Below are 26,970 nucleotides of genomic sequence, written 5' to 3'. Positions count from 1 at the left end.
AAAGGTCCATCACTTTATTAGAACCACAGGGCACAGGATGGACCACTTGGGTCTCAGTGAGGGATTGTTTTACCCTCTCCCCCACGGGAAGCCCCAGGCAGACTGCCTGCAGGTAAGACTGCTTGGCGATAAGTTCCTCAGGGGGTGCTGTGCGAGTTCTAGAAGGACCTGCCCCAAGGACAAGGCCAGTGAGCATCTGACTGGGTCCTGTTTCTAAAGTGAACAAACTGGGGGTGTATGGTAGGGATGAGGGGAGTGGAGTGCACAGCAACAGGGGCTCGTCCTCGGCCTGCTTCTCCCACCTCCTCCCTGCGGCTCTCAAGCGGCCACAGGGACATCCGGCTCCACAGAAGAGGAGGGCAGGTTCCCAGGGGCTCCTCAGCCTGTGCTGGTGCCAGGCCCATGGGAGGGAGGGCATGAAGGCCTCAGGTTAAAAGCATAAACACAGACTTGATGTGATTCCAGCTTATTATTAGGTGGGTGACCTGGCAAGTCTCTGAACCTCTCTGTGCCTTGGCTTCCTCGTCTTTGAAGTGGAGTGAGTGATGGCAGCTCCCTTGCTGGGCTGTGGTGAGGACTGAATGAGATGGTGCCTGGGAAATGTCTAACATAGTGCCTGGGAAATTGTAAACGCTGAACAAATGGACGCCATTATTATTATTATTATTATTATTATTGTTAATATTATTATGGAGAGCAAGTCAGCTGTCTTCGTGGTCAGGCCAGCTCCACTGTATATAGAAGGAGGAGGCAGGGACCTCATCCTTCATTAAGGTCCTCAGTATGGTCTGTTAGGAGAACAGCTAGAGCCCCATGTGAGAGCCGTCTTGTCCTTCGGAGTATGGGGAGCAGACCTGCAGGTGAGCATTCTGGGGCTGTGGCACCCGCCTACCATGAAGGCGGAGCCGCCTACCAGCTCCATGAAAGCACTAGGAAGGGTTTTCGAGAAGGTCTAGTTCAACGGCAGGACCTCGGCCTGTGGCATCGAGTTGTCAGCACTCCTTGTGTCTATTCAGATAGTTTGTTTGTTTGTTTGTTTTGTAGTTTTTGCTTTTGGCTAAGGAATTGCCACAGGCCGCTGAACTTGGAATCAATTCTGGCTCTGCCTTTGGTTGCCTGGGTGACCCTGAGGTGGTCAAGTCACCTCTCAGCCTCACCAACCACACTGACAGCTGTGAGGACAGAGCCAGGCTATAGAAGCCGGACTGAACTCTAAGTGATGGAGGCATCATAGGTAATGAGATGGTGGGTGGGAGACCGCGTTCACGGGCGCAAAGTGCCCGGGGCAAGGGGAATGGGGTGTGTGTGTCTGCTGTGTGTGTCAGAGAGGCTGCGGGGCTCCGGGAAGGAAGTAGAGGCAGGTGTCACCACAAGAGGGCGCTCTGACCTTTTTTTGTCTTGGGGCTTTGATGAAAAAAGTTATTTTCATTTTTTTGTGGTTGCTTTGCAAATTGAGCTAAGACTTATGGGTTTTAGTTTATCTAACTGCTTTAATAAACTACTAAAATAAACTCATGTGTGTTTATTAGTTTATCAATAATGTAGATACCATATACTGTCCCCCATCGCAAGGCATGCTGGGAAGTGGGGTGAGGGACAGGGGTGGGGACAGGGGGAAGCACATACTTTATGGTGACCTGGTTCAACCACGCCTCTTCTGAGTGCCTGCACAGATTTCCCAAGAGTACAGCCATGGTGAGGTTCCCTCATCCAGTCTCATAGGAATGTTATGAAATGGACAAAATGGAAAGAAAAAGCAGCTTAAAGGTCAAGAACACCGTGTGCAAGCCCTCTTACCTCCAGTGCATGGCCTCTGTTTGAGCCTCATCCCAAGCTTGAGCGGAGGTCCCACGGGGACAGCTCGGGTGGGGGGCAGGTGAATCCAGCTGCTAAACCATGACCTCAAGAACAGTATTTCCAGGAATCCCCATCTTAGCATCTAAGGGATTCCTGGGAAAACTGGACCGTGAGGACAAGGTGAGAGAGGGGCCTTCAGCACCAAGGCACTGCCGAGTCCCTAAGGACTGGCGACAGTCTTCTTCTGCGCCCAGCCCCATCTGCAGGAGTCAGTGTGGACGCCATGGGGTGCAAGACCGTCTGATTGCTCCAGCAGGAGCACTGACTGGAACTTCAAGCGCCCTGGAAAGTACCTTTCCTGTAGTCAGAGGCCGTGTTGTTGACCAGAAACCATCTGGTGGCATCCCAGCCCCCCGTATCCCTCCCATGACTGCCGGGACTGTGTATGTTCTGGAGTCACCAGCCAGAGGGAGGGTTTGAGTCTAAACCCTGGGCAGATCAGTTCGCAGTATCCAGCAGATTCCTCCCTGGGGATCTCCAGCAAGTCTCTAGTCTCAGCTTTCCTCAGCTGTCAAATGGGAGAGGAAAGGACCTCCCGGATAAGGTGTGACAGATGCAGTCTGGGACGAGGGATAGGAGTAAGGCCGTCCATGGGATTAGTGGAAACTCCCTAGATCGGTCTTTGTGAAAAGCGACCCAAGATGAAAGGAGAAGACCAGATTTCTTTAGTATGTTCTCTTCCCGCTCTCCCCCCTCCCCAGTTCTAAAATCATATGCGCTGGACTGGGTAAGAACACAAACCTGAAAGCAGGCAGGTTAGGCTATAACCCTGGCTGACACAACCATAATAGCTTTGGGAGAATGGCTTAACTGAGCCTCAGTCTCCTCATCTGTAAAATGGGTCAATAACACTGGCCACCTCCCAAGCTCATAGGGAGGTTAAAGAAGATGGCACTTAGCCTGGTGATTCTCTGCTATTCCTTGCTTGTCGGAAGCCTCTGAGACAGGCCGGTCATTTGTGTAATGTCAGGACTGGCTCAGGCAATAACCTGGAGCCAAGATTAAGCACCCGAAGAATGAGGAGCCTGACTCAAAGCTCAGGACTTTTGTCTTTAGGGACGCAAGTGTTTTTAGGAATTGTCCAATCCACAAATGACGAATGGCTTTCAGTTCTGAATCATTAACAGCAGCTCTCCACGACTTAGTGTCGAGGAGGATTCCAGAGGCGCCTCTGAACTCTTCTAGAAAGGATGCCATGACTGATGGACAGGGTCCACCATGGGCTCGGAAAGAGAAAGCAGAGGCAGGATGTCGCGTACCGGCCCCCGCAGAGTCCCCCAACACCTCAGTTACAGATGGACCCACTGGGGTGCCCAGAGGAGTCAGGATTCGGTCAGAATCATGAAGCCAATCATGGCATGGGTCAGCCTTGAGTCCAGAAACTTCCTCGGCATGAGCGGCCGGCGGTGGCACAGAAACTGGAAACGCTTCTATCCTTCCCGATATCCCCAAGCAGCGTCACCACTTACCACATCCAGGGTGATGGTGGCAGACCAACTTCTCCCTTCCCGAGCTACAGTGCTTCATCTCAGACTCCCAACTGACCAGAGATGCAGCACTGCACCTCAGGCTGGGAGACAGGGCGCGGCTCAGAGCCGGGAGCTGCTGGCGGCGGGGTTCCACCCTAGGCAGGAGATGGGGTGTCAGCGGGGCCGCAGCCCCATTCTTCCCAAGACTGCTGTGACTGTCCCCACAGTGTCTCCCTCTCATGCTCAGTTTGGCTTCCCAGCCCTCTGGGACCAGCCCTCCACCTTCCGTTTCTTTTCTTTTGCTTTATGGAGAGGTAACCACCCCCCTCAAAGTGTACAATGAGACAGTTTTTCATACATTCACCACTTGTGCGAACACCGCCACAATCAGTTTGAGAACACTTCATCACCCCAGCCAGAGACCTCTTATCATTCAGCCCCTCCCATCTCCCATCCGCCCCTCACCCCCACCACCCTTGGCTCTGGGCAGACCGCTTTCTGTCTCAAGAGCAGCCTGTTCTAGACATTCCAATAAATGGACTCACCCAATATGGTGACCCCGTGCCCCACCTTTATGCTCTGTACACTCGAGCCAAACATCACGTTCACAGTGCTTGATAGTTTACACCATCAAACATTAGCCTTGGCCTCCTACCTGTTCTCCCTGCTTCCACTCCCCCCTCCCCAACTTCCCAGACACCCTTCCAGAGTGAGTTTTCAAATGTAAGTATGGTCATTTCTCTTCCATGCGTAAGTAAGATCGTGAAAGTGCTCCTCCTCCTTCTGGTTCATTTCTGAAACTCTCACCAAAAACCCCGATGCCTCTTCCTCTTCCCCCGTACCCCTGCCTCTGGGCTCTCAGGGGCTGTGCTGTTCCCCCTTGTGCCCCCTGCCCGTCTCTTTGTGAGCTCAGTGTCTACTCAAAAGGTCACTTTTTCTGGGAAGCCCTCCTTGACTTCCTCAGACATCGGGACACCCTGGTCCATGTCCTCATGCATGCTGAGCTCTCTTTCTAATCCTGCACTACACCTGTGGGCTGCATGACCCCCCTGGGAGGGAAGGGACCCGGCTGCTGGCTGTGCTCACCCCTGAAAGCAGCTTCCAGCCGTATCCAGGCCTGTCTTGGCTAGTATGCATTTCCCTGGGGATAGCGCCCACATTTGTTAATTTGGGGGTATCCTTGGGGCTTGCTGAGGTCTTTGTACATGGTAATGGGCCCAAGGGAATGCCTTTTGGTGGATGACTGAATGGTCCATGTAGATAATTCATTTTCCTCTTGAGACCTGGCTTGTGTGGGAACCTCTGAGTGAGCGAGCAGAACTCCCTCTGCTCCTCCCGCCCCACCAAGCTCCCAGGGCACCCCCCGGAGGACCTTCCTGCTTTGCTGGGTGTTTACTGCTATGGCCTTGATAACAGATGACAGATACTTTCAAAGATATCTGAAGGCCCAAGGAGGGGTGTGTAGACTTTCCCTAGGGCTGGAAGAAAGCAAAAACAAAAAACAAAAAACAAAACCAAAAAAAACACCCTCTTAAAAAGAAAGTGTCTCTTAGGCCTCTACCAGAAATCTGAAATCTGGCCTTGATCCGAAGAGTGTCTCTCTTTCAGGTCTGCCATTTGGGGCAGGTCAGTCCCCATGTGCCCCCTGAGCGAGACAGCCCCTTCCTGAGGTAATCCCAGCCAAAGAAATGCCTTTCTCTAATATGGAATTCTCTTGTAGGAAATCTTTCCAAACTGCATCTGTCTGGAGAGTGGTTCTAGTCGGGACCCACCAGGCCCACAGCCTGTCCACTCCACTCTCGGATGGCCCCCACCAACAGCCCCGTGAGAAAAAATGCTCAGCCTGCCCCACTCGGAGGTTTCAGTAAGAAGCCGGGGTTGGGGGTCGTCCCAACAAAGTGAACTTTCATGACCAGGAACAGAGCTGATAAAGCTAGTCCTGCATTCCTTGGTGCACAACGGTCTCCAAAGCCTTTCTCAGCCTGACTTTGGCCTCCCCCATCTCCAGCACCGGCAGACGGGGTCACGGAGAGGGAACAGCTCTGTGGGGTACGTGGGGTGGGGCTCCGCACTCACTGCCTGTGGAAGACAGTGATCCGAGTTACTACCTGTCAGTTTGCTTTTCCGTTTACCCTGGGGACAAAGCCTGTTTGGTGCTTTCCTGTCTCTGACACTTTGCTCGCTCCTGCTTCTTCCTCTCAGGCCTTAGGCCTCAGGCTCAGGGACTTCCAAGGCCCTGGACCAGGGGAAGTGGGTTAATACCGTTCCATTTTCGCTCTGTTTCCTCTAACCTTCATCTCCTCATGATGGGCAGTGTTACAGGTTTTCATGGGCAGTACAAATGACTCATCTTAAATGTACAGGTACTGGGGTGCCTGGGTGGCTTGGTGGGTTAAAGCCTCTGCCTTTGGCTCAGGTCATGATCCCAGGATCCTGGGATCGAGCCCTGCATTGGGCTCTCTGCTCAGCGGGGAGCCTGCTTCCCCCTCTCTCTGCCTGCCTCTCTGCCTACTTGTGATCTCTCTCTCTCTCTGTGTCAAATAAGTAAATAAAATCTTAAAAAAAAAAAAAAAGTTGTTAAATGTACAGATACTAAGACCATTTGCAGAGAGGGGAAAAATACTGAAGCCGGTGTCTGAGAGGTGGCGGTTGGGGAAACCGTGCCCCGCTGCGTTTAGCCTTCAGCTCAGCCAGGGAGGCTGCTGGGGCAGTGTTGTCACCTCCACGTGGAGGACCGAGGTGGAGGGGAGATGGTGCCACTGTCACAGCCCGGTTTGAAGCAGGGGAGTTGAGGGCTGTTTCCTGCATACCCCACTAGGCTCCCAATGTTGTAGCAAAGATGGCGCCTCTCCTGGTTATGGCGATGGGAAGTAGATGGGGGAGGCAACCCCACGGTCCAGTGGGAGAAACTCTGATGCAGGGAGAGGGGCTCCATGAGCAAACTTTGACCGGGAGAATATTATTTACCTCCCTCTCCTCTGGCTATAGGCTGCACCGTCCTGTTCCCTTGTATCTAGAAAAATCTGGGGATGTTGACTGTTATAAAAACAGTCATTTATTGACTGTTTTAATTGTGCTAATCCCGTGTCTCCAAGTCTCTGTGGGAAGGGAATTTTCCAAGGCCATGGAGTTAGGAGCTGAGCTGGGTTCCTAACTCAGAACAGCCACCCTCGGCGCCCTCATTTTAACCTCTATGCTGAATGTCTCCTCCCCCAGCCACGTCAGCAATCCTTTGGGTTTGGGACAGGGTCTAAATATTTCACTGGGACATTCAGCCAACTTAGGGCATCTTCTACCTGCCAAGGGGAGGTGGGACTGAACCCGACTGGGTCCTTGCCCTGGAGGAACGCAATCAGGCTGAGATGGAAGGAAAACATCCCTCGCAAGGTCAATAGGGGGCAGACCCAAGTGGCACAAGAGAGAGCCTGAGAAAGGACTGCCAAGGTCTTAGAGGACAAAGAGTTTCCTGTCCCAGGGGGAAACTGGGAGGGCTTCCCGGAGGAGGAGCTGGTGGGTTGGGAGGGGAGGCAGAGATGCAGGAAGGGTGCCCTCTTGGCTCTCTTTGCCCTGGGAACTCTTTCTTTGAGTCTTTCTTACGTGCCCAGCAGGCAGACAGTGCTGGCCCTGACCCCTGGTCTTCTTGGTCGGTAGCCCTCCTATTCCACTTGCCCCACGAGAGGCTCCTGGTCCCCAGTTAGGAGATGGGGGGCCACTTGGGAGACCTGAGCTCTATCACCAGCTGGTGTGGTCACTTCTCCCAGGTACTTCCCCTCTCTGTGGCTCCATATCCCCTCTGTCAAAGGAGATGGTCGAACAGGTGGCCTTGGTCTCTTATAGGGCAGATTCTTACCTGGTGCTGGCTGGTGGCAGGCTGGGAGGGTTGCTCCCAGAGAATGGGCCAATTTGCCCTCCCTTCTCTCCACTGTCTTCAGGAAATATCGTGAAGCCGAGACAGGGGAACCTCTGCCTTCCTGGGAAGCTCCGGGAGGCTGGGAAGGAGAAAATAAACAGTGGCTGTCTGGGTTTTCTCGCCAGGCCTGAGTGAGGAGGCCTCCTTGGCTTCTTCCCTTATATGGCCAGGCCGCTCTGGGCTGGGAGCCCGTCCCTGTGCTTCCCCACCTCCACCACCACTGAGGGCTGGGGGCCACGGCTGGTCACCTGGGACTCTGGTGCTGCAGAGGTCAGGGCAGGGTTGAAGGTGTTGGGTGGATCCCAGGACATGTCCCCAGAGTCGCCTATATAGTCTGGCCTGGCCTCTGGGTTACTTGGGGTGGGGCCAGTGGGGAGGATTTATATGGGAGGATGGGGGAGGGGGGCGGGGGGGGGTCTCAACCTGGTCCTGACTTCATCCCCAACTCACTGTGTGACCTTGGCCAAGCCCTCTCCCACTTCTACCTCTGTTTCTCCCCGTGTCGAAAGGGGGTATGGAAAAATACTCATTAATCCTCACAGTCAGCCCCACGAAGGGGGAGTTTTGTACTCCATCTCACAGAAGGGAAAACAGGCTTGGAGAGGCCAGCTGGACCACAGCTATCCAGCTAGAAAGGGAGCAAGGCAGGGTTTGAACTTTGGGGTCTGTGTTCTGATAGGCTGATTGCTGAGGCTGCTCTAAGTGATAACACTCAGACGCTTACATGTGTCATAGGAGACCAGGGGGCCCCAGTGCCCAGGGCCCCGGCCCTAAGGAGGCTGTCCTGTTTTGGTGTCCCCCGCACCTCACACAGGGCTGGACAGCAGACTCAGCTCAGGAAAGGGAAGTCGTGGAATCATTTAATAGCAGACCTCAGTAGTCAGAACTGTGCTATGGGCATCATCTCCCAACTGCCACATCCACTCTGAGGATTGAGCAAAACAATGGATGGGAAAGCACGGAGATGTCTCTTTTATAATTGGCATTGTCTGTTCATAAGTCCCTTTTCGCTGTGAAGTGCCTGCCTTGTCTCATCCCCAGGCCAGTGTCTCCCAACCTGAGCCATTCTCTCTTGCCCAGCTGCAGGGCTGAGGGAGGAGGGTGGATCTGCTCAGGGCCTGGGCTCTGGGCCCTGGCGGCCAAGATCTCGGGAGGGGCTGCGGGAGGGGAGGTAGGGGTAGGTTGCTGGGAACAGCTCAGAAACGAGCCTTGCACAAGCACCGACATCCTGTGTGCTCTTGAGCTAGCTCATCCATCATCCTGGCATCCTGTCCGACCCGAGGCCCTCTTCCTGGGGCCTGGGGGCAGGTCTCCGGGGCTGAGGCCGGGCTGTCAGCGTGGCCGAGAGACCGCAGCTGGCAGCTCGCACGCCTGCTCAGTGTCGGGGCTGGACAGTGGGGGCAGGGGGTGGGGGATGGCGGCAAGGTGCCTGCAGCCCTCTTAATCTAATTTGTTTAGACCCAGGCTCTGAGGCGTGCTGGCTAGGGAGGGAGCGCCGCGTGTGCGCGCTGTGCTTGGAGCACCCGCTTGCTCGCAGGTATGGGCCGTGCCGAGGTGAACAGGTGTGCTGCATTATGTAAGCCAGGCCTGGGCCTCTTCACCTGTCCTACAGGGTCAGCTTCTTGCCAGAGCCATGTGTCCTCCTCCTACTCCCAGATCCTGTTGTCCACTCTTTCCACCCTCAGGAGATCTGGTGCCGGAACCCCTCACTGCAACTGACTGTCTGTGAGAGTTCCTTCACTTACTTCCCCGTGCCTCAGTTTCTCTACCTGTCCTACGGAGACTGTACCTCACCCTGCCTGCTCCACGTGCCAAGGTCTGAAACTGGCAAGTGTAGAAGAATGTGATGGATTGTTGTGGGGGGGGCTACTGCTCTGGTTTCTTGAGCCTCACTGTTGCCCAGCGCTACACACCCCAGGCTCCAGCCTGAGCTCCTGGACCCTTCCTAACCTCCGGGAGCTGGTTCTGTTATCACCAGGCTGACCGACCTTGGGTTCACCTGGTCCTAGAGCCTGGCCCTGTCTACTCCTTCCCAGGGATACTTGCTGTCATTCTCCATGTGGCCCCCAAATCTGTTCTCTGTAGCACACAGGCTTTGCCTTGCTAGTTGGTTGGGAGCCTGGGATGGGGTGGACTTTTGCCTCCTGGTTTGTTTTCCCTTCTTTGATTCCATTTCTTTTCGCCCACAACCCACGCCTAGCCACCTTGAATTGCCAGCACCCCCTCCACCAGCAGGGGCCTTCCTTCAAGTCTTCCCATTCCCAAGACCTGGTTTCTCGGTCATTCTGAGGGCTGGGATAGGGAGCGTGTCCTAAGAGGCAGGGCTCCTGCCTGGGCCTCCAGCGGCAGGGGTGGGGCTGTAGAGGGGGTGTGGGCGCAGGGTGGGGGCGGGGGAGACACTCACGGTTCTATTCTTGGGAACCCCTGCTGCTGCCCTCCTCTCTGGGCCTCAGGAGGGCCCTCTCCGCAGGGTCGTAGCAGTGGCTCCCTCCAGCCAGCGCCTTGCCTGTGAGAAACAAAGACACTGATGGCCTTTTAGAAGGATGCTGGGGTGCCCTCTGGCCAAAGCCTACCCTTTGGGGGTCCTGACTGGGCCTCCGGGCCCCAAGGACCTGAGGATGGGCCTGGCCTTAAGTTGGGTCCTCAGAAGCCGCAGGCTGAAAGTGCTGGGAACTTCCAGGCCCCAAAGAGCCTGCTCCCCGGGCCCTAGGCAGCCACGGTGCCACTTTGCTTGCCTGGTTTTCAGTGGGTGTCTTGTGAGGGGCAAGAAGCCCTGAGAACAAGAGGGGCCACTTTCCCTTCCCTGCACACTAAGGCCCCATCATGAAAGAGGGTTCTGGAAGGAAGTTTCCCGGCAGGCCTTTGACAAATGGCTCCACCTCCAGCCTCACACGTCAGAAAGGAGCCAATTAGGGACAGGTCAAAACTTGGGGTTAATACCATGGCCAAGGCCGAAAGGACAGCCCTGGGGCCACCTGTGACCACTTCCAGCTGCACGAGGCTCTCACCCTGCAAAGGCCTCCTTCCATAACCGCAGGTGTGCTCGCAACCATGGCCAGAGGTAGGACTAACTTCCCCGCTTAACTGGGCTTCCGAGACGCCCTGCAACGTGCCCAGGCTCGTCACTGCTAGTGAGAACCAGAGGCAAGCTTGACCCTGGGGCTGCTCATGCTCCCTCCAGCTGTCTCTGGAGCCAGAGGGGCAGCCGGCTGGTTGACCCTGAAACAAAACTCACATCGTTACGGTCATTGCAAAAGCCGCTGTGCCCTCTGCTGGCCTTGCTCATTTCCAGGGAACACAAGGGCCTGGGAATGGGCCACATCTGCGAGCCAGATGGCACCACAGTGGGAGAGGGCTAAGGTCAGGGCTCCGTGCAGGCTCACGAACCTGTGCCCATATCGGCTCCCTCGGGAGAGGGCTCCCTGCCCTCAGCTCCCCTTCCTTGGCTCCCTTATGCGTGTGCATGTCCTACAGCCCGTGCTCTCCTTGGGCTCAAGGGTCCTGGGGTTTCTGCCATTTACTTGCAAAGAGCAGAGAAGACAGGCCCCAGAGCCAGGCGGATCTGCCCTGAATCTCGCCCCCAGCTCTTTCAAGCTGTGTGGTTGAGAGCCGGTGGCTTCACCTCTCTGAACTTGGGCCCCAACCTCAGGCTTGTCTGTGAACGTCAGATAAAGTCAACGTCAAGCGTAAGTTCAGTGGGTGGCACACCGTGAGCCCACTTACGTGGCTGCGATTTCCATTATGAGCCCAGGGCTGGGCCCGCAGCGAGACATAGGCACGGGAGAAAGGAAAGCAGGAAGGATGAGGGCAAAGGTCCAGAGAGGCATCCAGAGAAGATGTGGAAGCTGGGGGTGGGAGCTACCGTGTGGGGCCCCGTTCCATGGCCCCTCTGTTATGTGGCTTCTCTGGGCCTCTGTTCCCAGGACGCCCTCCCACCCCCTCGACACCCCAGCTAAGTTCACTAGCCTCACACGCTCCCTACTTCCTCCCCAGGGAAGGCGGCTGCTGGGGACTTTTGAGCCAACCCTGGGAATGCAGTTGGAGGCTGAATGGAGAGTCCTGGAGGAAAAGGAGGACAGGGAGAGGAAAGGGGCCCCCACCTGCCTGGCCCAGAAGATCAGGGCTGCCTCGAGATGCTCAGACTCTGGGGCAGGGGTGGTGCAGGCAGAGGATCCCCATGTCTCTCCTACACCCTGACCTTTCAGTGAGACCAAAAACAGGGACACATAGTGACAGTGACAATAGCCATCATATCGTGACTTACACTGGGACATGCTGTAATCATAACAATAGCTTTCAAGGTGCTAAACACTTGCCAAGTACTTTCTTGTACAGAGGATTTTGCACAGTCCCTCAGGAGTTAGCTACCATTGTCATTCCCATTTTACAGATGAAGAGACTGAGGCCAGCAGAGGTTACAACATGCCTTCAAGGTCATGTGGCAAGCCCAACACACATTTCCACGGCTCCCCTGTGAGACCGACTATTCCTGCTACCTTTTTTACAGAAGGACAACCTGAGTCAGTGTCTCATGGCATTGTGTCAGGCCTGTGTTCTTTTTTACGGAAAGGCGGTTGTGAGCAGAGAAAGCATTTTTCAGTGTAGATGGAGGCGTGTGGGTCCTGGCAAGGCTGTGCATCTCCAGAAGCAAGGAGACTTCTCATTTTGGTCTTTGTTGTGCCTGTTGTCCACAGTACTTCCCCCTAGCATGCTGTCTGTTTAAAAAAACACACACACAAAGAAACCTAACAAAGGGAATAGTTTTCCCTTCTGTCCTGTCTACTTCCCAAAGAACTGGAACCTCCAGGGTCCCAGTTTGCTGAGACTGAGTGATGCTTTTTGGATAATACAAATGCTGGTTTCTTCTGGAATGTGCTGGAAAAAGCAGCAGGTTAGACACCAGGTCACCTGTAATTGTAGACAAGTGATTGTGTGTGATTGTAGACAAGTGCCTTCCCCTCTCTGGGCCTCACTGTGATGTGGTGGGAAGGGTCTGGGCTCCATGGATAGATAGGTAGGGGGAAGGCTCGACCAGGCCATCCCTTCAGGGTTAGTGTCAGCATGAAGGAAACTCTGCATCGATGTTCCATGATCTTATGGAATGAGAGAGAAGGAGCCTCAGGGTGGAGACTGGCGCAGTTGCCTCTTCCTTTCCCCCTTTCCCACCCCACGGCTCAGCCCAGAGCAGGCCCCAGGGACCTGGACCAGGTGGGTTTTCTGCAGCAGGACTCAGTCTTAGGACGTTAGTGCTGCAGGCTCTCTAGTCACGCACCCATTGCTCAGACAGGGAAACTGAGGTTCGGAGAGGAGAAGCAACCAGCTCAAAGGGACTCAAGCAAAGGCCCAGCTGGGACTGACCCTTTCTACTCACCGAGGGAGTCTAATCAGTTAGATCTTAGCAAAGGGGCCCTGGGAGGAAGGCGGGAGAGAGGGGGCCTTTAAGTTCCTTTGGCTTTGAAGATGGAATAATCATGACTTCCTTTTCTAAATATCTTTTGGCCCTTCCTAGAACCAGATGGCGGATGTTTGGAATTTATGTTGTAAATAGTGTTTAAGAAGGGGATGGGGGTGCAGATGTCTTACTTTCTCCATCCTCCCAAAGCAAGATCTGGAGGAGGGAGTTGGGGGAGGGGAGCTGGCTCTGATACTGGGGAGAAGAGCGAAGTGAGAGGGAGGAAGAGAGAGGAGAAGAGGAGAATAAAGGAGGGGAGATTGACCGAGAGTGAGGGCAAGAGGGAGAGAAGCAGGGAGGGAAGAGGGGGTGAGGGGCGGGGAGAGGGGAGGAGGGAGAGAAGGTGGGCGGAGGAGATGGGGAAGGGGCTCTCCGGCTAAAGGCTCAGACAGACTCCATCTTGAGTTCAGGAGCAAACCCTTGAGTTTTCTAAAAATAGCTCAGCCTTTCCCCCAGCGGGGCTGGCAGCAGGGAACGGGAGAGAGGCACGCTTGCCCTTTTATGGTAAGAAAAATTCAGATCCTCAGAGGGGGAGCTGGGCCAGAGCCTGTAGTTCTGGACAAAGCCCAGCCCTGGGGTCTGGAGTGGGACAGTCTGGGTGGGGGTTGTGATTTGGTAGGATGTCCTGGCCTGGGTAGCTCCATCCCCTGTGAAGCAAGGGCTGAGGTGATTGCCCTGGAAAGCCCGGGGTCCTGGTGTAGCCCTAGTGATGGGGGTGGAAGGGCTCATAGATATCTGGTCTACCCCATCTCCCTGTTTTTAGAAGAAACTGTATCCCAGAGAAGGTAAGAGACTGCAGGTTCCCTATGGGGACAATTGAGGTGTCAAGGTAAATAGATCCCAGGCTCACAAGCCCATTATTCTAACAGGCAGTGTGGTTAGTGGAGAGAGCACTGGCCTGGGCATCAGGAGACCCAAGACCCACTTCCCTGTTTGCACACAGTTTGCTGTGTGACCTTGAGTGATCTGCTGAACCGCTCTGGTCTCAGGTCTTCTCACTGGAGTAATCTGAAGGGCCTTCTTAGCTTTTGGCCTCTCTGGGAATTACAAGGCTGGATGGCAGAGCTTGGGCATAGAATACGCTGTCCCAGGTAGAGGGGAATCTGTAGGCTGTTGTTTTCTTCCTGGGCCTGACCTACTTTCCTCCGCTGGGGCCAAAGCTCAGATGGACGGAGACAGAGACGAGGCCTCACTGGAGACTGAGGTAGATCACGAATGGATCCTCTGACTGTTTAAGCTGGTTGGGGCCAGCCCTTCCCCAGACACATTAAGACTAGGAAAGGCCTCAGGCTCATGGTCATGCTCAAGGTTATGTGGAGGGTTGGGGCAGAGCCAAGAATAGAACCCAGGGCTTCCCCTCCCAGCCTTGGGCTCTTTCCTCTGCAGGAGGCCTCCCTCTGCAGCAGCCAACAGTTTGGGGGATTCTCTCTGGCCAGCAAAAGGGCCTTCCTGGGCAAAGCTGCCAGAGCTCAAACACACCATCACCCTTTGCCTACTTTTTGGAGATAGTTATATCCTGGCAGGGCACCTCCCTCTCCCCTGATCCCTTTCCTTGGCTTTGAGGACCATACCATCGTTTCTATTTCTGGAGAGAGGCAGGGAAGAGGCAGGGAAGGATGTACAGGGCTGGGCAGCCACTCGGGCAGTGTGATCTTGGGCCAGGCCCTCCCTGCCATCGGCCTCAAGGTTTTGTTTGCATCTATCACCTGAGGACAGGGACCTGATGTTCTTGAAGGTGCCTTTTGGCTCTAACAGGATTATGACAGGAGGAGTTTAAAATTCCATGCCAGGAATGGTTACTAAACACCTACCCAGATCACCAGGGAGAATGAGATGGGTTTAGTACTGCTCTGTAGCTTTATAGTCCCTTGAGATGGGGACCCAGAGCCCGAGACTCCTGGGAGCCCCCATCCGGAGACCTTCTGTCTATTCTGGGAACCCAGGCTGATTCTCTGACCCCAGCTTGAACCCATAGTTCACGGAGCTCTGGTCTTGAGTGTCCAGGCATCCCTCATGCTCACTGCCCAGGACACCGCCTGGGCCTGGCTATCCCCTTGACTCTTTCCCTCATGGCCGTCTACCTCCCCAGGCCCTGTATGGTTCCTCTTCCCGTCTGCCCACATCCCGTCTCTCCACACTCATTCTTTCTGTGACTCAGCCCAAAGAAGAGGCTTGCTTTCCTCTCCCAGCCTCCCGCGACACCCCCACCCACTGCTGGGGAAGAGGAGGGACAGGAAAGAAAGGGGGACCAAAAATAAAGCATCTTGTTCTAAATTGGAAGTTTTCCTGTGACCCTCCTGGAATTTCCATGTAGACTCTCTGGGGCGTGTGAACAGAACTCCCAAGGACCCCGGCCCCCTCTGCCTCACTCCTGCTCGGGTGGAAGGCCATCGGCTGAGTGTCCCCCAGGGATCCAGTCTTACAACCAGGCTCCAGGGCTCCCTGGTCAGTGCTGGCACTCCCTGGGAAGGGCAAAACACAGCAGTGGGGTGAAAGGAAGTGGGAGAGAGGAGGGTCCCCCGAGGGCCCTTGTGAAGTCAGGGCAGAACTGATGTAATCCCTAGCTGGGAATCTGACATCCCAATGGCAGGGGAACTCAGTCCTTAAGGATTGTCCCAAGACAGCTAGGGCTGTGATGCGAAGACCCAGGCTGGTGGTGGGAAAGGCCATGAGGCCCCGACTCCTCTAATGTTTGATTTGTCTCCACAGTATCTGTGCTAAGCTTGTATAACTCTGGTGATGGGGAGCTCACTGCTTCCCAATCACCTTATCTTTCTTTCAACACAGGATTGGAGACTCCTTCCTAATATCCCACTGCCATCAGCCTCTCTGGGGCTGCATGACCCGTCCTTTAGGGCTACAAGGAACAAGATCCTGTTACCTAGAAAACTCTTCTGAGGTTAACAGATGGTGACTACAGTCCTTGGGCTTCCTATCCCTCTTGACCCCACCCCGAGGTCTCCTGTCCCGTGATTTGACATCTCAGAGTCACCAATCCCAAGTCCCCAGGTCTCTCCCCTGCACTGGGGCTCTTGGCCTGGTGGTATGGAGGCCCAGGGATAAACAGGCTAAGTAAAGAAAGGGCCTCCCTCCCAGAGACAGGCGCCAGCGGGGACTTCCACCAGTCTATGGAGCTTGGTTGCAGGCTATTCAAGTCACTCCAGGGCCAAATCTTCCCCTACTTTGCCAGCCTCAAACCTCACTGAGCTGCTAAACCTACCCTGTTCCAGCCAAACAGGATCGTTTGCTGTTCTGAAATGTCCTTCCAGTCCCGCCTCCACACCTTTGTACACAGAACTCTCTACCTGAAAAGCCTTCTGCTTTCTTCTCTCTCTATCCAAAGCACACCTCTGTTGCTCTGACTGCCTCCACCCCAGATTTTCTTGCCCTGAGAGTCTGGGGAACCACCGTCACACGTGGGATGACCCGAACTCTCTCCCTTCCATCCCAAATCATGGACCATCACAGCCCGACAGGCCCACAGGGACAGAGGAACTTACCCGAGTGTGTTGGCTGCAGAACTGGGGTCAGAGTCTTAGCCTGAGTTTTTCCCTTTCTCCCCATCTTGTTCGAGCTTATCTCAGCGGACACCCTGGGACTCCATGAGGTTGTTGGGTCATATGCTCGAGGTCTGGCAGTCTCTGGGAAGACTGGTAAGTGCCCTCTGACCCTAGTAGACCAGCTGGGGGTGGGTGCCATGGCCACTCTGACGCCATCCTGCGATGCCAGCCTCCCTCTGGGATACTTTGCCTCCTTCCCCGTTTGCCTGAATGAGGACGAGGAGGAGGATGGTATGGGGCGGCAGCTAGTGCAGCTGAGCTGTGTCCCTGTTAAACTCACAGTATATTTTCCAGTTTGGGGCTTTTCCATCTGCCTTGGAGCATGGCGTGGGGCAGAGATGGGCCATTCAGGAGGGAACCTAGGCTTGTGGCCGTTATTGGGCACTTGACGAGGAGTCGGGGGAGGCTGCTTCTTCCAGCCTTGGTCTAGCTTACTGCCCCCTCCTCAAATCTCTGATGGGCTGTGCTGGGTCGGGGGCACCCAGGACTGATGGGGCCCCCAAAGGCACTCAGCCCAGACTAAGGGGCGCTCATTGGCAAGAAGTACTGTTTGATTGAGGTTACAATTTTGAGCAAGTGTGGGGAGGGAAGGCTCTATCTATCCCCTTACCATAACAATACTTAGTCAAGAAGGAGGCACCAGGCTTCCAACGGTGCCCTTTCTAAATGCTAAGAGTTGGTCCTATTAGACCACTAGGAACCAGGACCAGTTCTCGCTCACAGAGTCCCTGGGCCCGTGCTGGGGTGTAAGTAAGGGCATGGGTTCCGGGGTCAGCCACACCTGGGTTTGAGCTCTGGCTTGTTCTCTAACAAGCTCTGTGACTTTGCACAAACGACTAAATCTCTCAGCCTCTGGGTCCCCAGAGAGGGGATGGTACTTACCTCAGACAGCACTGGGCAAAGGGCCCAACCCTTGGGAAGACTTGGTATATGGCAATTGTTATTTTTGAGGGGACAAGGGTAATTTATCCTCCTGGAGGAAAGAAGAGTGGAAGCTCACTACGGCACCTCCTTCCCTCCCGAAGAAGCTGCCTGTAGTACAGCAGTCCCTGCTTCTCCCCAGCTCTGGTTCTCATGGACGGCTGTTGCCCAGAAGCAGATGACCCACCTTCTGCATTAGCTTCAGAAAGTCAGGGGTGGCCCAACGCTATGTCACGGTGCCGACATGGTGACACAGGCACTTTCTCTCCCAGGAAGCATCACATGGAAAATGAGTGCAGCTCAGTAGGGGATTTTGAGAGAGAGACCACGTTCCTATAAGTTTTATCACAGTGGATTGTTGTAATTGTTCTATTATATTATTAGTTATTGTTGATGTCTTACTGGGACGCATGTGTAAATGAAACCCTATCATCAGTTTGCGTGGATGGGGAAAAGCATGGTACGCCTAGGACCCAGTCCTAAGTGTGGTTTCAGGCGTCCACTGGGGGTCTCAAGACTTGTCCCATGTGGCTGACGGGGGACCCCAGTTATCATGTTTTAGCAACTAGTGGTTGTGGAGCACTTCCTGTGCTAGCCCCTATTCTGAGGGTCTCAGGAGTCTTAACCCATTCAATCCAGACAACCCCAATCCCTGACGACTCAGGCATTCTCAGTATGTCCGACATCACAGGTGCTATGAGGATCATCTAGAATTCAACCACCAGCCTCTTGTGTCTTAGCTCTGCTCTGGCAACTCTCTGGCCTGCCACCCCGGTCCCCTCTTTACCTAGGCGCAGAGTTTCACCGGACCTCTGAAAGCCCGCTGGCTCAGGGGTCGGCCTCAGTTTCCTCATCTGGACAAAAAGGGGGCTGGATGAGTCGGTCTTCATGGGCCATGAGAATGGGAGACTGGTGCTGTGCACAAAGGCATGTTCTGAACTGGACACAAGGTTTCTGGTGGAGAAGCCTGGCTGTCCACAAGCCTCTTTTGCAACGGGGTGGGGGCCGTCTCTGTGGGCTCTTGCATGCGTGGTGAAGGCCCATGGGGCCTGTCTAGACAGGCCGTTAGGATACGGCAGCCACCATGGGCTCTTTCCCCTGAATTCCAGTGGATGATCTGGCTGGCGGCCTCTACTTGGGACATATTGTGTACTCTCAGGCTGGGGATAGGCCACACAGGCAGTGCCCCGCTCCTGCCCCCAGAGCCTTCTGGATGTTTTGTCACTTGGGGCATGCTGTGTGCATTTCTAGATACCCACATGGACCGTAGTGAGCAGCATTGTACTTTCTTACCTTTTTTTTTTTAAGTAATCTCTAGGCCCAAAAGGGGGCTTGAACTCACAACCCTGAGATCAAAAGTTGCATGCCTGACTGACTGGGCCAGCCAGGCACCCTCCTGTCATGCTTTATTATACAAATTGGAAAGAGACAAAATAAAACATACATATTGATGTATATACTTCAAGGAATCTGACAATGTTACGTGTGGCCAAAGACAGGGACACTCACATGCGGCCGGTAAGAGTGTAACTTGGCTTAGCCACTTTGGAAAATAAACTGACAGGCAGGTACCCCGGAACCCAGCAAGCTCTCTAGGTATCAATTCCAGAGAAACTTGGGTTCCTGGGCCCCGGGAGACATAGACAAAAATTGTCATAATGACAATAATCCGGAAAAGCCTTTATCACGGTTTTTGCATGATCCCATGGGCCTGAGCCCTGGAGACTGTTCTCTTGGAAAGCTGTGACTGAGGCAGGACCCAGGTGTAGCCCAGTGGGGAGGACCTCAGCGACCATCTCTGTAGCTCCTTGAGGCTCACATGGGGAATCAGATACAGCCCCAAGGGTCCATTGTAGCTCTGGGCCTGAACTTTCTACTCCTCAGGGCTATGCGTACCAGCAATTCCCCACAACTGGCCAGTCTGGGTAAGGGCTGATTTTGCTCAAAGAGCTGCAGGGTGGTTCTTAGAGACCAGCGACAAGCAAGGTCCTTTCCTTCCTTCAGCAGCAGCGGGACTGAAGAGAGAGCAGTGGCTTTGAACTAATACAACATGGGGGTACAACTTCCGGCGAGGTCACGCTCTTAGCCTTGTCTCCTCTCTCAAGTGGGGTTCCTCGTCACTGCTCTCAGAGGGGCTGGGCTGGGCCGGCTAAGAGCAAACATTCTGGAGTTGCAGACTGGGTTCAAATCCCCTCTGTCACGTTTTCATCGTGTGACCTCAGGAAATTCTCTATAAATTAGGGATAAGGGAACGATGCGGATTCCTGCCTCTCTGTAATCCTAGGAAGATGGAATGAGACCACCAGCCCTTCAGCCTGATACCTGGCTCCCAGGAAATCTTCTGTGTACGTTCACGAGTAATGTTGGAGGGTCTGCAGGCAGTTCTGGGATGGAGTGATTGAGGAGCAGGGCAGGGGGTGGGAGAGCCCTGGAGAGAGAGCGGGGGCGGAGGGGGGGTTGCCGGAGGCAGCTGGCACAAGACAGTGTGACATTAGTCAAGCCAGTTCACCTTGGTTCCCTCACCTGTACCATGGGGATCATGATTACACCCACGTCACAGGGTCATTGTGATGACTAAGTGAAGGAATTTCCGTAAAGGCCTTCGGGATTGCCCAGAAAGGGATAATCGCGAGAGAATGCTCTCTGTACCACTGTGGTGCACAGGGCCTGGCGGAGCGGCTGCTTCCATCCCAGCCGAGGCATCCGCTCTCTGAGGGACCCAGAGCAGTGCTCTCTGATCAGGGATGCAGTTGCTTCAGCTATGTCTGGGAAGGACCCAGGCTGCTCGACAGCCTAGCATTCCCAAAACTAGGTCTGTGTGGGAATTCTCCTGGGAGCTGGAAATGAAAATGCAGATTTCTGGGACCCCACTCTGACTCCCTGTCAGTGAATGAGGGTACTGTGGTTCAGACGCCACACTGAGGGACACATTGCCCACACCATGTGCTATAAATGCGGGAAAGGAGACCTCACCGAGCCTCGTAGGCATCTCAAGCTGATTCCACTTTGTGTGCCTTCACCTCTGACCTTTGAACTCATGCCTCCTGCCTCTTTCCAGACCCCATTCTCCCTTTAGCAACTCTGAGCACTCTCTGTCTGGGTCTCATTCCCACTTTCCTCTAAACATGGCTAAGGTCATCTTGCCCCTCAGGAGGAGTAGTCTGGCGGTAGCCAAACACCCACCCTATTTACCCTGCCCTTGCATGCCTATGTCCCTCACTCTCCATGACAACCGAGTGATGCTAGAACCAAGACCAGACCCATTTTATAGAGGAGGAAGCTAAGGCTCAGAGATGGCAAGTGACTTGCCCAAGGCCACTTGTCTGGTAGATAAACAAGCCAGAACTGGACCCTGGTGTTTGGATTCCAGACCATTTTTTGGACCATTATGGCCTCAGGCCTTATGTGACCAGAGTGGGGCAGGTGAGGGTGTTGGGTGGGCTGGTGCTGGAGGATTGTGTCCACTCTGGGCCCTAGATGTGGCCAGAGCATATTCACAAGAGCTGTGTTGCCTGCATGCCTCCCAGTGTGGATCCCAGGCCTCTGACCCCACACAGCCTGCCTCCCACGTCTCCTGCCGGCCTCGGAGGCCCCCACCACACCGCATCACCCCTCCTGAAACCTCTGCTGTCCGTCTCTCTTCATCCCACTCTGAGGTCCTGCACTCCCTGATCGGTCCCTTCCCCACCAGAGGCTGTGGCAGGGTCAGGGGTGGGACAGGCTCATCTTGAGGCCTCAGACCTGTGGGCTGGTTCTTCCCTGGCCAAGGCCCTAGTCAGAGAACATTTAGCTCCTTTCTGTCACTTGAGGCTCAGCCTCCAAGAGCTTCCGTGGGCTTCAGGCATCTGGTTGGGCTCTAAGTCTCTGGTCAAAGGGCAGACTCAGCTCAGGGACTCTGGGGGAAACTTCCTGCCACCAGCTGTCTCTTAGGCTCCAGAAGGACTCAAGAAGCCACATCCTGCATGGAGACCTTATTGTCCAAAGGTTTCATGATACAGATGGCCCAGAGAGGCTCGGGTGCCTCTCCAAGGCCGCAGGGCCAGGCAGCAAGAGGCCGAGCGGGACTGGAGCCCACGTCCCCGTCCCGCGGCCAGCACCCTCACCTTCCTGCCTCTCTGCCTGTCTGCCAGAGGCTGAGCTGACATAGCTTTGCCTCCCGCTTTGCTTCTTGAAACCATTATTTGAAAACAGGTTTCCTTGCCAGAAGCCCCAGGCTCTCAGAGCTGTGAAATCAAACCTCACAGAAAAGGGAAGAAGCAGTGTCTCTGCAGAAGCCAGGAGACGGGGCACAGACCCGGGCATGGCTGTGAAGCTGGGGACGGCGGGACATTACCACCCACCGCTCCCTCCGCCTCCACCGCCATGTAATCACAGCCACCAGGAGTCCTCCCGGCCAATGGGACTGCAGGTCAGGGCGGGATGGGCACTTAGAGATCATCCAGTCCAGCCCCTGTACAGATGGGGAAACTGAGGCCCAGAAAGGTGGAAGCACAGTGCATGTTAGCAAGAGAGCAAGGACCAGACCCCTGGATATTGCATCCCCCTGGGGAAGATGCCCCAGATGCCCCCCCACATTTGCAGACCCCGTGTCTGCCACTGGTTCTTACCTCTCCGGGGATCTGTTCCAGGTGTGGCTCCTTGCAGCCTGGATGCGGGGGCCAGCCCATTTAGGGGATTGTTGTGGGGGTGTCATAGCTTCTCAACTAACTTGACCGGGCCTCTGGCACCCCTCATTGCCACGGGGCATTTTTAAACGGCTGGCACGGGGCCCCCCTCCTCTTAGCTCCTTGCTTGTTGCTCCTTGGCCGCAGACGCCCCTCTGTCTTTTACCTTATATGAGCTGAAGAGGCCAGCCTGGTGTTGGGGTGAGGCGGGTGCTGAGTCCTCCCGTGGCCCCCCATTGGCCCGAGCGCCCGCCACGTGACCGCCTCGCCTTGACCTGCCCCCGGTGCCGAATGTTGCTTTTACCCCCTAAGGAAGGAGTGGTTGACAATTTTCATATTTCTTCTAAATTTGGAGATTTCAGACAATGCTGGGAGGCTTGGCTCCAGCTGCCAGAGGCCCATGTGGAAGTCATTAAGCCAGAGAAGGGGGGCGGGGGGAGAGAGGGAGACAGAGAGGGAGAGGAGGAGGAGGAGGAGGAGGAGGAGGAGGAGGAGGAGGAGGAGGGGGGGGGACGGAGTTCTGAGGGTTGCCAGTTGTCAGCCTGGGAACATGAGCAAACTCCCTGGGAGTTTGCTGTGTGTGAGAATTTCCTTCCTCTTTCCCAACCCTAGTGTCCCAGGACAGGAGAAGAAGTTCTGAGACTTTCTGGGAACCCCCAGTGGGGAAGACACTAGCTCCTGAAGTCCTGTGGTCTGGTGGGAATGGCAGGGGACGGGAGACCATGAGGAATTAAATTGCCTCTCGGGAAAGCTGGCACCCCGATAGACCAAACCTTCATCATTGTGCAAAGGAGGCCCAGGGCCCCAGACTGAAAGGGCCTGCCTGTCCCATCACACAGGAGGCCATGATGGTGTAGGACCTTGGATCTGGCTCTCCCCGCTGGGGCACTGTCCCAGTGGTGAGAAATGGCCATCTCTCACCCTACGGCCCCTTTCTCATTATGCTTCCCGTAGATTCCTTAGCATTTTTCCTGCCCGGGGTCTTTGCACTTGCAGTTCTTTCTGCCAAAAACGCCCTCTCCCCAGAATTTCCCATAGCTGACTCCTTCTCCAGCATCTGGTCTCAGCTTAAAGTCACCTCTGGGAGAGGCTTCGCTGCTCACTGCGGTACCCTCTACCACTCGCCTCGCTTGTTGCCTTGCAGGCTGATTTTATACATTTCTTGGTGTAGGCGGCCCACAGTGCCCTTGGAGAATGGCAAGACAACTGTCCTCCAAGGGGCGGCGGCCATCATAACATGAAAAGAGCTTCTCTGAGGCCCGTGGAGGCCTCCTGCCAGTGGCCAGCTGTGCCCCGTGTTGAGCACTGCCACCTCGTCCCTGCCTTTGTTGCTCAGAGCTTTCCCGTCCGTGGCCAGGCCGGCTGGACCCCAACTACCTCTGTTCACATTCTCCTTCAGTCTCCCAGACCCCTGGCCTGTACCCATCCCGTCTCCTTCCTCGGGGCCAGGATTCCTTCCAGCACATGGCCTTGTGCCACCCCGTGGGGGGTGGCTGAGTGTCCCTGAGGTGGGTGGGGTGCTGAACCTGACACTAGCCGTGACCTTCAAAGGCTCCTAATCTGGTAGGAAAATCTTCACCCCTGCCTCGTTCCTTCCGAGGGAAGAATTCGCTTCATGTCAGGAGGCCCGTGCACTTGCTGCCGGCTTTGCCACATCCTAGCTGGGAGGTCTGGGCACAGTTTTCTAACTGCTGCTCTGAACCTCCCTTTCCTCCTCTGTGAAATGGGTCAAGCCTGCCTTGTGGTGTTGCCATGGGGGTCAGGTGGAGGAGGGGGGCACCTGCAGGCCTAGGGAACAGGACAGGCCAGGCTCTGGAATCAGACTTAGACTATGCTCAGCACCACCTTTGCTGTTTCTGGAGAGGGTGGTTGGGGGTGGGCCTGGGAAAGTTATTCCTATCTGTGAACTTTGCTTTCCTCCTTTGTAGAATGGAGCAAGAAACAGTCCCTCCCTAACTCCCAGGGTTGGTGTGAAGACAAAACGATACCCTGCTAGGAAGGTGTTAGGCCAGTTGCCAGCTTGTGAGTGAGGGCTCAGTAGATCTTAGATACTATTTATTAAGGGTTATGATGCCAGACCCAACACATGGCAGACCCGCCATCATCCCTTTCCTTCCCGAACCAAGCACACGGGTTCCATTCATGAGCCCATCCCTGGACAGGGAAGATCTCGGACAGGGAAGGGCTTGTGACCCTCCCTCCCCACCCTGCTCACTGTTTGAGTTCAGCGCTCCAAAGCACCACCAACAGATCCCAGGGTAAAGCTAAAAGCAGCCCAATAGAACTATCAAAATTAGGGAAAATCCTCTTTGAAGACTGTGAAACTCAAGTTATACTTCTGTTCATCCTGCTACTGTATAAGGATCAAAGATTTTTTTTCAATACAGGAAAGAAAAACAGTAAAACTACCAGTGTAAGAGGCAGAGAGACCCACCATTTCAAAACCCGAGAACCCCAGGCCTAGCTGAGCAGGGAGTTGGCTGCCTGTGAGCCAGCAGGCCCTGTTACTAGGAAGTCCATCACCAGGGGTCAGGACAAGGAATTGAAGTGACCTGGAGACAGATCCTGGGACAGGAGGTGTCCCAGCACCGCAATATTTTAGAAGGCTAACTAAAGGCAGCCGTTGGTGACTCAATCCCTATAAATCTGTCTCAGACATTTTGAAGCCTGTTTCTATTTCCTCACATACACTCTCTTGGGAGTTATGAGTGCTTTATGTGTATTAACCACTCTGTGAAGTGGCTTTTCTTTCCAGACTGTGGAAAGCAGTCTTGAAATCCCTGCACTCCCAGAGGAAATAGGTCAACGAGACTCGGGTTTGGTGTATGTGAGTAAGGCGTCCTGGGAGGGGAAGGGGGCTTCTTGTTAGGAGGTGGGTGTGAGAGTGTGCTTGGTGAGTTTGCTGTCCTCAGAGTGGGGGATGCAGCTAGGGGTGAGGGGAATCCCAGCCAGGATAGTGAAGGGTTTAGACTTAGACCGGAGACTCATGGGAATTGGAAGAGCTGCCTTATCTCTACAGGTGACCAAGGATGAGATTGAGGTGCTACAATGGGGAGCTTCGGGGAGATTGGGTTTGTATCTACATAGGAAGGACTTTTTAAGTCAGTGGAAGTACCCAAGGATGGAATGGGCTAATAAGCTGTCTTGGTAAAGGGATGAGTTCTCTGTCACTAGAAGAATGGAAGCAGAGACTGGATGGCAAGTCTCTAACATCCCGGAGATCCTCTGACCCCCAACCTTTCTTCATCCCCCCCCAGTCCTGACTTCATGTTCATCTGACCCAAAAGGCACGTCTCAGAGGTGATTGGTTAGGAGATAATCATGGATTGAAAAGGGCCATAACCTCTGAGTTCAAAATCAAGGTTCAGATGTTTTCTTTGGTGAGCATAAGACTTTTGTGCCATTGATTGAGTTTGATTCTGAGAGGAAAGTACTAGTTAGTGAAGAAATGCTTAGAATTGTAATTAAGTCAATTTCTCAAAAACATCATTTCATAGACAGCTGTCCCCAGGGTATTACTGAGGTTAAAAATCCTGGCACAGAAGAAAATATATGGTATAATCCCATTTTAGTAAAATTATGTACTACAATGGGATATCACTTCACACCTGTTAGTTTGGCAATAATAATAATGATAATAGCCCCTAGATACTTCCATACATGTGCACTGATGTTCACAGCGGCATTATTCATAACAGCCAAAATGTGAAAACAACCCACATGTCCACCAGTGGATGAAAGGATGACTAAAACATGGCACATACACACAATGGAGTATTATTCCGCGGTTAAAAAGAACAAAATTCTGGTACTTGCAGCAGCATGGATGAACCTTGAACACATTATGCTATGTGAAATAGCTCAGATCCAAAAGGACAAATGTGGTGTGACTCCACTTCCATGAGATTCCTAGAATAGACAAATTCATTGAGACGGAAAGTAGAATCGTGGTTGCCTGGAGCCCGCCAGAGGGCAATGCGGATTTACTGCATAACGGGTGTAGATTCTCTGCTTGGGATGATGAGAAAAGTTCTGGAAATGGGTAGTGGTGATCGTTGTACAACACCGTGAATATATTTAATTATGTACTGAAAAATGGTTCAAATGGCCAGTTTTATGCTATACATATTTTACCAGAATAAAATAAATGATGTGTCCGTTGTTGGGGATAAGAGTGAATGTAGCAAGGTGCCCGCTGGAGGCTAAATTTGTGTTTTGTCTGTCTCTGAGGACAGACCTCGGACAGAAAGTCACTGAGGAGTGCCTGAGAAGCATGTCTCTGGGAGAGGAAGGAGGGTAAGATTCCCATTGTCCTAGGAGAAGGAAATACCCAACCTCTTGTTTGGATCACCTGGGAAAAACAGTTGTGGGGAGGGAATGGCCATGTCACACAATCCTTCCAAACCTCTGCAACCCCCAGCCATTCTGCAAACCCTCTGCCATTCATGGCACATGAATGTTGACGGGATGTGGGAGAGGCTTGTGTTGATGGGCCCTGGGTCCTTGGCTTGGAGCCCTTCCCTGGTCTGGGAGAACATCAGCTTCTACCTTTGTGGCTGCTTTGGGAGTGTGGACTTCATGCACAACTTAGATATGACTCACCGACACCAGCTCCTGCTGGATATTCATGTCTTTCTACCCCAGTCTGCATACCTGCCCGAGACACCTGTAAGGACTTGGAGCCCCTGGACACATGTGAAGAAGGTGGTGAGAGCCTTGGGGGAGATCAGCTCTGCTGCTCATCTGATCTCTTGCCATTACCATCCTTTGGGTCTTGGACATTTGAACCCTTGGGATCAGTTGGGTCACACTGATCAATCAGACCTTGAACCATGCAAAGGAACCCCTCCATAACATGTGTGAGTGTGCATGTGATTGCACGTGTGTGTGAAAAGGCACGGTTAATGTCTGAGAGAATGTAGGAATTTGAGTGATTTTGCCTTACTTCATTATTGTTTTCTGTATTTAAGATTTCCCTGATTTATACTGAGCATTTATTGTTTTTCCCTAGGAAAAAAGGGGAATTATCACTTTTTAAAAGGCATACAACATGGAGATCCTGCAAAAAATTAAAAATAGAAATACCATTCGATTGAGTAATTCCACTACTGGTATTTATCCAAAGAAAAAGAAAACA

The 26,970-nt window shown here is 53.8% G+C and overlaps 1 long non-coding RNA gene across 2 annotated transcripts; it reads right to left on the bottom strand.

The window, feature by feature from the left end:
• LOC106004784 lies at window positions 1-22,026 on the bottom strand. Of its 2 annotated transcripts, XR_001177826.2 has the most exons (4): window positions 21,777-22,024; window positions 9,641-9,742; window positions 7,177-7,315; window positions 1-3,481 (listed from the first exon to the last, which is right to left on the bottom strand). It is a non-coding gene; the product is annotated as an uncharacterized LOC106004784 (long non-coding RNA). The 2 variants fall into 2 exon arrangements; XR_006606612.1 differs by lacking the exon at window positions 1-3,481 and having other exon boundaries at window positions 5,816-7,315; window positions 21,777-22,026.
• Between the last annotated feature and the right edge of the window lie 4,944 nt (window positions 22,027-26,970).

The sequence above is a fragment of the Mustela putorius genome, unplaced genomic scaffold, assembly GCF_011764305.1.
Source record: "Mustela putorius furo isolate JIRA1106 unplaced genomic scaffold, ASM1176430v1.1 tig00000407_pilon_pilon_pilon, whole genome shotgun sequence".
NCBI classification, from domain to species: Eukaryota; Metazoa; Chordata; class Mammalia; order Carnivora; family Mustelidae; genus Mustela; species Mustela putorius.
The sequence above is the reverse complement of the archived record's forward strand: the minus strand, read 5'-3'. Positions and strand labels throughout refer to the sequence as shown.